Source organism: Oryzias latipes, chromosome 2 (assembly GCF_053564925.1).
Source record: "Oryzias latipes strain Hd-rR chromosome 2, Olatipes_Hd-rR_3.1".
Classification (NCBI taxonomy): domain Eukaryota; kingdom Metazoa; phylum Chordata; class Actinopteri; order Beloniformes; family Adrianichthyidae; genus Oryzias; species Oryzias latipes.
Window position 1 is genome coordinate 47,055,951 of NC_136238.1, and position 12,262 is coordinate 47,068,212.

At 41.6% G+C, this 12,262-nt stretch overlaps 1 non-coding gene across 1 annotated transcript; it reads left to right on the top strand.

Annotated features, from left to right (window-relative positions):
• Positions 1 to 8,998: 8,998 nt before the first annotated feature.
• Positions 8,999 to 9,209, top strand: LOC144990750 (small nucleolar RNA U3). Its single transcript, XR_013654706.1, has one exon. It is a non-coding gene; the product is annotated as a small nucleolar RNA U3 (small nucleolar RNA).
• Positions 9,210 to 12,262: the final 3,053 nt, after the last annotated feature.

Consider the following 12,262-nt stretch of genomic DNA (forward strand, 5'->3'; position numbering starts at 1 on the left):
TGAACGCCGCTCCGGCCTGTGGTGGATGCCGCGCCGGGCTGAGGTGAACGCCGCTCAGGGCTGAGGTGATCGCCGCGCCGGGCTGAGGTGAACGCCACACCGGCCTGTGGTGGATGCCGCTCCGGGCTCAGGTGAACGCCCCTCCGGGCTGAGGTGAACGCCGCTCCGGCCTGTGGTGGATGCCGCTCCGGGCTCAGGTGAACGCCCCTCCGGGCTGAGGTGAACGCCGCTCCGGCCTGTGGTGGATGCCGCTCCGGGCTCAGGTGAACGCCCCTCCGGGCTGAGGTGAACGCCGCTCCGGCCTGTGGTGGATGCCGCGCCGGGCTGAGGTGATCGCCGCGCCGGGCTGAGGTGAACGCCACTCCGGCCTGTGGTGGATGCCGCGCCGGGCTGAGGTGAACGCCGCTCCGGGCTCAGGTGATCGCCGCGCCGGGCTGAGGTGGACGCCACTCCGGCCTGTGGTGGATGCCGCTCCGGGCTCAGGTGAACGCCGCTCCGGGCTGAGGTGAACGCCGCGCCGGGTTGTGGTGATATATATAAGTAAAGAAAGAGCAGAGCAGTTTCTGTGCTATGATGGGGTCTAAAACCTGACTGGAAAACATCAAACGAATTGTTTAATAAGAGAAAGTCAGTGAGCTGTTGGTAGACAACTTTTTCAAGGACTTTTCCTAAAAATGGCAGATTAGAGATAGGTCTGTAATTATTCAGTACAGTGGGATCAAGACCGCTCTTCTTCAGGAGAGGTTTAATGACTGCAGTTTTTAAGGCCTCTGGAAATATTCCAGATTGAAGAGACATGTTAACTATTTGAGTAATTGATGGCAACACACTGTTCAAGACAGACTTTAGAAATCTAGTGGGTAACACATCAAGGCAGCATGTAGACGAGCTCAGACGGGTGATGGTCTCTTGGACAGTTTGGTCAGTGACAGGTATAAAGTGAGTCAGCTTAGAGTGAGTAGGTGGCCGTTCGATAGTTATATGTGTTGTGGAGTTGATAGCTTTTTTAATGCCCTGAACCTTGTCATTGAAAAATACAGCAAACTCATTACATTTAGGTGTACAAACCAATTCTATTGGTAGCTGGGTTGGAGGGTTAGTTAATCTGTTAACTGTTGTGAACAGGATACGAGAGTTGCTGCTGCAACTTCCAATTATTTCAGAGAAGTACCTTTCCCTTGTTCTGCATAAGATCTGGTTATAAGCGTACAACTCCCCGTTATACATTTCATAATGAACCTGGAGTTTTGACTTGCGCCACTTTCGCTCGGCTCTGCAGCACTGTTGTTTCTGTGCCCTGACTAGATCATCGTTCCTCCAGGGAGCTTTCTGTCTATGTTTTCTCAATTGAACTTTCATAGGGGCAATGGCATCCAGAACATTCAAGATGCTAGAAGTAACAGAATTCAGCATTTCATCAACATTGGCACCAGAGACGTTTTCAGGGTTTATCATTTCTACAAACTGTGCCCTAGTGCTCTCATTTATTTGTCTCCTTTGGACAACTGCAGGGCCAGGCGGTGGTTTGGGAGCAACAGACAGGTCAAAGAATACACAGAAATGATCAGAGAGGGCGACATCAACCACACTGACATTGTAAATAGTAACCCCCCTTGTGATGAGCAGGTCCAGAGTGTGCCCTCTGCTGTGGGTGGGGCAACTCACATGCTGAATTAGATCAAAGGTTTCAAGGACAGCATTGAGCTCTTTTGCATTTCTGTCATTGACATTATCAACATGAACATTAAAATCACCTGTAATGACTAGACCATCAAAGTCTGTGCACACAACTGAGAGCATTTCAGTGAAATCATCAATAAAACTTTGGCTGTGCTGAGGAGGTTTGTACATAACTATGCAGAGTAAGGGAGGAGTTTGTTTTAACTCAATCTTAAAGGACACATACTCAAATGATGAAAACACACCAAATGATAGTCTGCGGGTTGCAATATTATCTCTAAACAGTGCAGAAACGCCTCCACCCTTTTTATTTTCTCGTATTTCCGATTCATGTTTGTAGTTGGGGGGAGTTGATTCGACTAGAACTATGTTTCCTGTGTTTTTGTCAAGCCATGTTTCAGTTAAAAACATAAAATCAAGATTAAAAGAAGAGATAAGATTATTGATTAAAAATGATTTGTTGCATAAAGATCTGACATTGAGTGCAGCAAGTTTGAGATTAGTTTCCTTGGGACTGGTCAAAACCTTCTTGCAAGGGATGTGAACTAGATTTCTTTGATTGGACAGTCTAACTGCCCTTTTTTGCATTCTACGTGGTGCAACTACAGGTATAGCACCAGAAGGAAGCTGTTCATCACAGGGCCCCAGTTTGACATAACCTTTCCTAGGACACTGGGGGCCCGTTTCATCCTAGCTCCGGGGAATAGCACCTCTAGAGGCGCGCAGGGGAGGTTGGGTTGAGGGTAGTTTGGGTGATGGACCGGGAGGAGTGGGAGCTGGACGGGATTTGGGTGAACGATGGAGGGGGCGTGTTGGAGGGACTTTGGGTGAAGGATAAGGAGGGGGCGCTGGAGGGGTAGGAGAGCTCCTGTGTGGTGTGAGGCTCACAGGTGTTAGGGGAGCCATCTTAATTCCTGACTTGATGAGGCTATCAAAATGGCTAGGTAGGGCCATGGGTGAAAGTGGGGGGGACGAAAAGGAAAGTGAGTCTTCACTGGGAGTAGATGTAGCAGGGGGCGCCCAGAGCTGGTCAGATGGTGGAATTTCTGGGGCCAAATCTGGTGGTTGTTGTTGTGGTTCTGCAGCTGGGTCCTTAGCTGGCGGTAGTTGTTGTGGTGCTGGTGCAGGTGAGTCCTTAGATGGAGGTGGTTGTGGTGCTGGTGCTGCCGGATCCAAGTCTTTGACCGGTGGTGGTGGAGGTAGTTGTTGTTGCCGTTGTGCTGTGGTTCCTGGGACACTGGCTCGGTCCTTCCTTACTGCCTTTTCAGGGCCTTGGCCTCTATGCCCCAGAGCGTGGAGGAGGTTCTTCACTAACTCTCTTGCTCCACCTCTGTTCAGGTGTGGGCCTCTTCCCATGAATAGGTCCTTTCGTTTCCCGAATGTATTGAAGTTCTCAATGTAATAGAATCCTCTGGAAGCACACTCTCTGGAGAGCCAATTGTTCAGCTGAAACAGACGGCTGAACTTGAGTGACACCCCATCGATGTTAGGAAGAGGTCCACTGATGAATGCTTCAACCTCTACTTTGTCAATCTCTTCAAATAACTTCATGAAGTCCTTTTTCAAACGTTCGGACTGTTCTTTTCTGATATCGACAGCACCTACATGGATGATTATTCGTTTAACTCCTTGGTACAAGACTTTAGATAAGAGTCCTGTAATCACTGGAACAGTAGAACTTGGGCAACATAAAGTTTGCATTCTTCTGTGGCTGACTCCACTGATAGCGCCATCTCCAAGCAGCAGCGTATCTCTGACCTTGACGTTTGGCACAGATTTTCTTTCTGCCTGTGCTTTGTTTCCAACATTATGACTCCTATTCTGTGGTCCAATTTCACTGTGTTCTTCAATATCACATTGTGTTAGGGGTAAAAATCTGTTTGTGAGCTTTATTTCGGATGTTCTGTCATCTTTACGCTTTGGCTTAACACAGAGTTCCTCCGCACAAAGTTTTGGAAAGGACACAACATCACTCAGGTCTATGTCCCTGTTATTCTTCTCGTTTGTGGTAAGAGCAGGCTTCTTACCACCCAATGTTACTGGAAGGGTCTTGTGAAGTCCATTTTCAGTTTCCAAAGTAAATATCCGTGTTTGTAGCTCTTTTATTTCTTGTTGGTAGATCCGACAGCGTTCACAGTGGGAGTTTGTTTTTCTTCCTCTTCCGGACATGTCGCTGGCTTGTCAAAAATATTGATTTGTATAGGTAGAAGTCACAAAAAAGGATGACCAGTCTGATATTCCAGGATGTGTGGAAGAAGTAAAATGATTAAAAATGATTAATTAAATGATTAAAAAGCAAATAAAGCAGGAAGCAGCAGGAGCAGGGGAAAAAGCGTCTGCACTCTTTTGCAGGGGGAGGAGGAAAAAACCAGAAACCTGACCTCTCAGCATCATCCGTGTCTTCATGCAGTGGAAATGACAGAAACACAGACACCGCTCCATGTCGCCATCAGGCTGAAAACATTAGCTGGAAGCTCCGCCCACAGGCGGCGTCCAGCTCAGGAACACATTTGTGGACAGACGGCGAGTGGATGAAGAATGAAGATGGCCGACAGTGCAGCAGGGCTGACGTGAGCTCCGATAAAAACCTCAGTCTGGTGCTTATAATTACCTAATCTGCTCAACTCTTACTTGGGCTGCTTTCATGCCTGGCTGATTCTTTTGGAAATCTGTCTACTGAAAATTTATATACTAAGCTGTGTCATTGTTCATTTTGACCACATGGACTTGGATATGGGTCAACCTGTGACAAACAAAACCTTGGTTGAGACTCTGCAGCAGTTCAAGAATGAGATGTTATCTCATTTTGACGCTAAACTTGACACGATTCATAATAGCGTCCACCAGATGCAAGATTCGCTGAACTCAATGAAGACGACAGTGGGTGAACTGGAAGGCCGCGTTGGTTCCAATCAAGATGAGCTGTCTCGTCTGGAGACTCGCATAAAACAACTGGAGAAACAGAACTCTTACCTGGCGGAGAAAGTTGAAGATGCAGAAAACCGGAGTAGAGCTTCTAACATTCGCCTTCTTCGTGTGCCAGAGGGTTCTGAGGGCCGTGACATGATCGGCTTCGTTGGTCAGCTTCTCATCCAACTTTTTGGTCAGGATAAACTTCCCTCTCCTCTGGTCATCGAAAGAGCACATCGTTCTCCTGGAACACCTAATCCCAATCCCAAGACTGCTCCACGGCCAATCCTCGTGAGGTTTCTGCACTTCCAGGACAAACTCAACATTCTACGCCTCTCCCGTGACAAAAAGGAGCTTCAGTTTAATGGAAATCGAGTCCATATCTATCCTGATTTCAGCGCTGGTTTGATGGAGAAACGCCGTCTGTTTACTACGGTAAAAAAGAAGCTCCGTGACCTGGATATTGAATATGCTATGCAATATCCTGCAACGCTTCGAGTCCACGTCGAGGGGAAAAAGCTGTTCTTTCGCTCACCTGACGAGGCTGAGATCTTCATTCGTGATTTTTCCCAACAGTCCCCCTGAGTATGGACGGTAAAAATCTCTCTACTGTTTTTCTTTTGAACTACCTAAACTTCTTTAATTCACACTGACGGCCATATGAAACTTTGTTTGCCGTAAACTACTACTGAAATGACGTAATGTCGCAAGGCGCTGCTCTGCCTGTTTTGTGCAGCTTTTCATTTCTCTTTTTGCAGCTCTGAATATTTACACTAGCTACATTTGCTGATGTTGAGCAGATTTTTCTCCTTTTTTCTCTTCTTTATTTCTGGTAATACTCATTTCCATCTGGTGGTAATCTCCACTTGAAAATTACAACATTACTGACGTTTTTGTATTTTTATTTTTTCTATTTCAGACTGAGGTTGTCGTGTTATCTTTATAAATTTTTGTGTTTCGAACAGTTATGTTCCAACTTTTTCAATTATGTGTTTTGTGTGAATGTCTGTGCATGTGTGTGACTGTTATTGTGCCCCTGGCAATTATTAATTCAATTTTTAGTCAAATTTGCTTCATGCAGTTTTGTTTATGGCAGTTTATTTTTTCCTGTTCCTTTGATTATGGTTAAAGGTCTTCAAATAATTCATGTCAATATGAGGAGCCTATTACCAAAAATTGATCAACTAAGGGCCTGGCTTGTTTACAATAAACCCAGTGTCATTACTATATCTGAAACATGGCTTTCTTCTAATATCTCAGACAGTGTTATTAGCCTGGACAATTACACTCTGTACAGAGCAGATAGAAGTTCGAGAGGAGGTGGAGTAGCTACATATGTGTCTTCAAACATACAGTCACATGTCATTTTACCTAAAGTGGCACCATTGTGTTTTGAAGGCCTGTTTATTAAATTAATTTTGCATGATCATAAACATTTGATAATTGGTAATATTTACAGACCCCCTAATTCACCCTCTGACTCAGTTAAAAACATTCTTTCTACTGCTACATCCTTGGGTTGTAAAAGTGAAATGATCCTGTTGGGAGACTTTAACATAAATTGGTTATGTCCGTCATCTGCTACTGAACGTACTCTTTTTAATAGTTCTAATTTCTCACAGTTAATATCTAAACCTACAAGAATTAGCACTAACTCTAAATCTCTTATTGACTGGATTCTAGTAACACATCCAGACAGAATCCAAGACTCTGGTGTCCTATCAGATTGCTTCAGTGACCACTGTATCATATATTGCATTTGGAAAATTAAAACTCCTCGTCTTCCCCCAAAATTGGTCAAAGTTCGACAAACAAAAATATTAAATATTGATAACTTTATTGAAGATTTGCTTAATATTAATTGGGCTAGACTTAACTTAATTCCTTTCATGAATGAAGCTTGGGACTATTTTTCCACTGAGTTACTGAATGTTATTGATAAACATGCACCACCAACTGTGATCCGAGTAAAAGGCAAACAGATGCCGTGGGTAAATGGAGAACTGATTAGTCTGTTCAGACAGAGGGACAAAGCTTGGGAGAAATTCCATCGTACTCAAGACCCTGCTGATCGGGATGCTTACAAACGTTTAAGAAATATCTGCACTACAAGAACTAGAAATGCTAGATCGAACTATTACAAAGATAGTCTATCTAACAGTGCTAATAATCCAAAACAATTCTGGAGGCAAATTAACAACCTATTAGGAAAAACAGATTCTGCTTCAACTAATATGCTTATTAACAATGTGTGTACAAATGATCCGGCTGTTATCTCTGAGGCATTCTGTCAGCATTTCTCAAAATCACCTCCTATTGAATCTACTTCTCATTCCATTTCTCACTGTGTTAACTTGTCCAGTGACAGTATCTTTTCCTTCAGAATGGTCAATCCGACTGATGTAGAACAGGTCATAAATGAGCTCTCATCTACCAGTAGTGCTGGTCCAGATGGCATCGAAGCAAAATTTGTTAAACTTGCTTCCCATGTGCTTTGTTTTCCCTTGGCTGCTCTTTTAAATCTCTCTTTTACCACGGCTGAAGTCCCCTTGGCTTGGAAACGTGCAAAAGTTATACCTCTTCATAAAGGAGGGAAATCTAATGACATGAGCAATTATAGACCAATTTCAATCATCAACAGTATTGTCAAAGTATATGAAAAAATTATCTTTAATCAACTTTCAGAATACCTAACACTTAATAATATACTATCTCCTTTCCAATCCGGTTTTCGAAAACATTTCTCCACAACTTCAGCTTTGTTAAAATTCACCAATGATATTTTCTCTGGTTTTGATAATAACATGTTAACTGGCGCCTTATTTATTGATCTTACCAAAGCTTTTGACATGGTAGATCACTATCTGTTACTGGACAAACTTCATTCAATTGGCCTTGATAGATCCTCGCTCCTTTGGTTCAACTCATACCTTCATCATCGTCAGCAGTGCGTGCTTTTTAATGGCAGCTATTCCAACTTTCTAAGCGTAGACAAAGGCGTTCCACAAGGTTCTGCACTCGGTCCCCTCTTATTTTCTATTTTCATTAATGACCTTCCAACTAAATGCATTTACAGCAATATTCAACTTTATGCCGATGATACTGTCATTTACTCCTCTAAATCCAACATTGTTGACATTCAGCATTCAATTCAACATGATTTTAATTCTGTTCAATTGTGGTTACAATCCAATAAACTTCTACTCAACAAATCTAAATCCTATTTTATGTTGTTTCAAAAAAGACTACGTCCTGTAGCTGCAAGTGAAATACATTTAACTTACCTGGACATGTCACTTATTTCAGTAGCAGAAAAATTTAAATATCTTGGTTTGTGGCTTGACTCCTCTCTCTCTTTTAGTGCTCATATACAGTCCATTGTCCACAAAATTTCGTATCGTTTAAAATTACTTTATCTATCAATCAATTGTTTTAGTCTCTCAGTCAGGAAGAAAATCATCTCACAACTGATTATCCCGACTTTAGATTATGGTGACATCATTTATCAAAACACTACTCTCACTAACCTCCGACCACTGAACGTTATATATAACAGCTTGTGTCGGTTTATTCTTCGTTGTCCATTTAGAACTCACCACTGTCTTATGTTTCAGCAACTGTCCTGGCTTCCCCTATCCTCTCGACGTCAATTTCACTGGCTATTGTTCATTTTCAAATGCATTAACCTTAGCTATCCAGACTATCTCAAACAATATTTAACTCCTTTTCAGTCTTCTTATAATTTACGTCATGCAGATCAAATTTTTTTTGCTGTTCCAAGAGTTAAAAAACAAATTGGAAAATATTCATTTAATTATAAGGCTCCCTCCGACTGGAACAATCTTCCTCTATCCATTCGCTCTTTAACCTCATTCTTTGCATTTAAAAATGCCTGTTTAGTTCATCTTCAACACTCATGTAACTGTTTTTGATTTAATTTGATTTCTTTTCTGCCTTTTATTTATTATTTTATTTCCTTACCTTAAATTAATTATTAATTACTAGTAGGTGCATTAAATGCCTATGTTTGTGTGTGTGTGTGTGGGTGTGTGCCTGTTTGTTGTCTTGTAAATTTTAAGTTCTTTTTGTCTTGTTTTGATATATGTAAAACTCAGCTGTATCTGTCGGTTATTTATTTGCTTGTTTTGTTGTATTTTGAGGACCCCCTTGAAAACGAGATGATACATCTCAAGGGGCTTATCCTCTAAACAAATAAATTGAAATTGAAATTGAGAATTATCCGCGCGGTGAAAGAGAGGCGGTCAGTGTGGACGCAGCTGAACAGAAATGTATTCATGTTCATTCAAAACAAAGAGGACACTTTTGAATAGGAGAGTCGTGAGCCGAGACCAGGAGCAGGAGTTCCTGTCTGCAGACAGAAGAGGACAAACAACATCCAGAACTCACTAAGACTCTACTTTCAGGGATCATTTCTTTAGTCTGGAACTAGAGGATTGTGTTTCTACAGAGGTTGGTCTGGCTGTCCATGATGATGATGATGATGAAGATGTTTCCTTCAGAGCAGGAAGCTGGTGAGAAGATGAGAATCTTCTTCACTGATGAAGACTGTTCAGTGTTTCTGGATGTGACACTGAAGGAGGAAACATTGTCTGAGTGGACTGTTGGTTTGTATTAAGATTAAATATTTGTTGTTTCTTTCTATGAAAGCAGAAAGCAACCAAGTAGAAATGTGTGCTGCAGATGCCATGTTTGGCTGAACTGCAGCTTTTTTTTTTTGTTTTATAACTTTATTGAACAAATGCAAGTATACAACATGAAGAACAATCAATGCAGTATACAACATACAATCAATATACATACAACACAAATAATGTTAAACAGCCAGGGGAGTCGATTCATTAAATATTTGCAGAGAGTTACAAATTTCAATAGTTCTGAGAGCCTTTTTGTTGGAGGAAAAGGATATTGATTTTATGTAAAAAATTACATCTTTAATGAATTGTGGGAAGTATGGTGTTTTATTAGTAAATTTACATTTATGTATGTAGAATTTTGCCAGAAGAATTAATAAATTAATTATAAAAAAAAAACCTTTTGTTTTTTGGGGGTCCTGAAAAAACAAAGTAATACATTTTCCCATTTCAGGGAGAAATCTTTGAAGACATGAATAATGATGAATCTACTGAACTCCTTCCAAAATCTCTGTGTGGACAAACAGTGCCAGAAAAGATGAGTTACTGTTTCTGGGTGATCTCCACAGAAACTACAATCAGTATTAATATCTTTTTTAAATTTTATCATGTAATGTTTTGCAGGGTAAATTTTATGGAGAATTTTAAAGGATACTTCTTTTACCTTATTTATTATTAAATACTTATGAGGGATCGTCCAGACTGCTTTCCAGTTGATATCTGGAACAAATTGATTCCAATAATTTAAAATATACGGGGGAGAGGTATAAATCTTTTGAAATAATCTGCGTATTTTTATATTAGTAGTACGCCCATAAGAGAAGCATATTTTTCCTACCGGTGACTCATCCGCGTTGGATATTGTATTTTGATTAGGTATCAAATTATCAGTGTTCTTAAATAACATTACTATTCCTGAGGGGATAGCCTTCTGCACCATTGAAAACTCTTGTAAAGTAATAGGTAAATTATACTGTGATAGGAATTCGTTATAGTTTAACAGCTGCCCCTCCTTATTAAATAGTTGAGCCACCAGTAGGATCCCATTCTGGATCCAGGGGCCTCATTTATAAAACTTTGCGTAGGATTTGCGTCAGAACGGATGAAACATAGGACGTGCGTACGCACAGAAATATTCGGAGTTATAAAACCGTGCGCACGCACATTCTACGCATCTTTCCCTTAATAAATCACAACCAATTCTAAATGCTGCGCAGCTTTAGCGGCTTCATGACACGCCCATATTTGTCCATAAATAGTCCGTGAAACGCCCACAAATGAATATTCATTGATTGCGAAACCATGCCAAACACGGAGAGAAAATCAAAAAAACGTAACTTCACTTAATGTGAAGTAGAAGTTATCGTTGGCGAGGTGGAAAAGAGAGGAATAATGTTGTTTGGAGGGCACAGTGTGGGCATTACTAATGCCTAAAAGCCACGTGAGTGGCAGACGGCGGCAGACGCCGAAAATGCTGTAGCCTCACAACCTCGGACCGTGGCCGAAATAAAAGAAAAGGTCGGACATCAAAGTCAAGGCAAAAAAACGTCTAGCGCTGAACCCCCCCTCCCAAACACACACACACACACCCGTGTCTGCCACGGGTGTGGGGGGGGGACGACACCGGAGCTGACCCCTCCTGATGAGAGACTGGCGGCAATAATTGGGGAATCCCTTTTAAGTGGAGTGGTGACTGAGGCGCAGGGGGACACCGACGCGCCAGATGCACCTGGTGACACACCCCCAAAAGCCCGCAGAGGAAGTCGGAACCGGCTCATAAGCCACTCGTTCTCGTTTGCCAACAAGTCTCCTTGCTGTCTAAAGATGCGTTCACTCCGAATTCTTCCATTTGCCACATCTTCTGAGAGCGCAAGATCAGACATTGTGCGTCATTACGCATTGTGATGGGGCATTTTATTTCCATCTATTTAATTGCATCTGACAAGCAACAGATGTCGGGAATAATCGACGTGGAAATGGGAAATTGTTCATCAAATGTAATTTCTTGTTGCTTTCTGAATGGTTGAGACATACGCCATACATTGTTTTATCAAAAATAAAACTAACTAAAGGCATATGCATGAATACCATAATTCCATAGCTTATGAAGAAATGTTTTAATATGAAAACAACTTTCCCCAGTGGACAATTAATGCATCTCTCTCTCATCTCTCTATCTATCCATCTATCTGTCTGCACCTATATCTGCTCCGCCAGACGGACACATCGACGGTAATATCAGTTTTGTACATTATTTCGTTCTGTTAAATATATTATTTATGAGGATGAATTGCACAACATGCCAATATTGCAGAACATATTTCACTTTTCTTTTTGCAAATATGTGTTCATTTGAATTTCTGTTGTAATTTTCGTTTGATTTTTTTTTGTTTGTTTCACTGCTGATCGATCAAACGGGTGTTCGTGTAGGCTGTTAATTGTAAGACTTGCTTTGTGAAGTTTTCATGTTATTTATGAGAGGCAGTATTGTCATTTTCACTTTCACGTGTTTCTTCCATCTGCCGACGGCGTCGCCGTTTCTCATTTCACCCGTTTTTGTGCGTACGCCTGGGTCAGAGCTTGCGTGAAGGACCGCACATTTCCCCGTCAAGATTGCTTTTTATAAATCTCAACTATTGCGTAGAGAGTGGCGTACGCCTTCTTTTGTGCGTACGCAACGTTTATAAATGAGGCCCCAGGTCTCTAAATAGAGCGACGTATTTTTGTATAAAATATCTCTGTTGTTCCAGATGATGTACTTGTGTGGAGAAAAATTATGTTTGTAAAGAAGGTTCCATGCTAAGAGAACCTGCTTATGGAAGGATGAGAGTTTTGTGGGGAGTTTCTCAACATTATAGTGACAATTTAAAATAAATTTAAAGCTTCCAAAACGGGAGAAAATCTGAAATGGTATGATGTTCAAGATAGAGGTGGGGTTCTTCAAAAAATTTTTGGCCCAATAAATTTTAAAAGTATTATTGAGAGAGTTAAAGTCTAGAAAGTTAAGTCCACCTGATTCA